Source organism: Echinops telfairi, unplaced genomic scaffold (assembly GCF_000313985.2).
Source record: "Echinops telfairi isolate 266 unplaced genomic scaffold, ASM31398v2 ScPeMD7_70;HRSCAF=299, whole genome shotgun sequence".
In the NCBI taxonomy this organism is placed as follows: domain Eukaryota; kingdom Metazoa; phylum Chordata; class Mammalia; order Afrosoricida; family Tenrecidae; genus Echinops; species Echinops telfairi.
In genome coordinates this window covers 59,399,329-59,400,356 of record NW_022103968.1, presented here as the reverse complement: position 1 = coordinate 59,400,356, position 1,028 = coordinate 59,399,329, and the positions used below count along the sequence as shown (strand labels likewise).

The 1,028-nt window shown below is 43.0% G+C and overlaps 1 protein-coding gene across 2 annotated transcripts in view; it reads left to right on the top strand.

Moving 5' to 3' along the window:
* DNAJC12 (DnaJ heat shock protein family (Hsp40) member C12) overlaps positions 1-1,028 on the top strand; it is a 55,823-nt gene that overhangs the window by 31,662 nt on the left and 23,133 nt on the right. The window lies entirely within an intron of this gene.

The following is a 1,028-nucleotide window of genomic DNA, read 5'->3' as shown; positions in this document are numbered from 1 at the left end:
TCTAGCCAGATTTGTAAGGTAGAACTGGGGTCATGATAGTGGGGGAGGAAGCACTAAAGAACAAGAGGAATATTGTGTGTTTCGTAGGTGCTGTACTGCACCCTGGCTGGCTCATGCTTTCCTTGATTCACAAAATCGTAAGAGAAATTTACCATAATAAAAGGTGCCAGAAGAGCCTGTGTGTTAGGCCGGGCTTACTAGAGAAACAAATCCAGTGGTACTCATATATGTGTAAGAAAGAGCTTTATATTACAAAGTAACTATACCAAGGAAACAGCTCAGCCCATCCAACTCAAGCCCATAACTCCTATACGAGTCCAGAAGTCCCTCTTCAGACTCACGCAGCCACATGCAATGATACTGAATGCAGGAAGATCACAGGCCAGTGTGTGCAGGTGTGTGGATCCAATGGCAGTGGACGGCTGGCAACAATCAGGGTCAGCCAGCAGGAAGGTGACGGCAGAGAGAGAAGGGGAGGTCCCCAGGACCCTCCTTAGGAGAAGTCCACACCCAGAGGGAGGCACTATCCCCTGGCCTGATTGACAGGTTAGCCCCCCTACACTTTTATATATCTTCAGGTCGACGTGAGCTATGTAACCACCATAGCCTATGACCACATTTTGTTCAGTTGCTTTGGCTGTTCAAGTACAGATCCTGTCCACGGTCACTGACTAGTCCATGCTGTTTGATGAAGGTGCTTCAGATGCTCACACACTGTTGTACATTGCAAACTTATCTCCATGTTTGTCGTTGAGATCAAGTTCTTCTCTTTTGAGCGACTCAGGCTTATAGACGTTTCATTTCTTTAAGACTTACAATTCTATACCAAACCAGGTCTGAATTATTAAATCAAGTTGTAATTGTTTTGTAAATTATTCCTATTATAAAATTTTGGTGAAAGAATTGTCAGATGGCTGTGAGAAACTCAATAAATAAAGATCATTTATTGGGGCTCTTATAGCTCTTAAAGAAATCCATGTATTGATTGTATCAAGCATACTTGTACATATGTTGCCATCATTATTTTC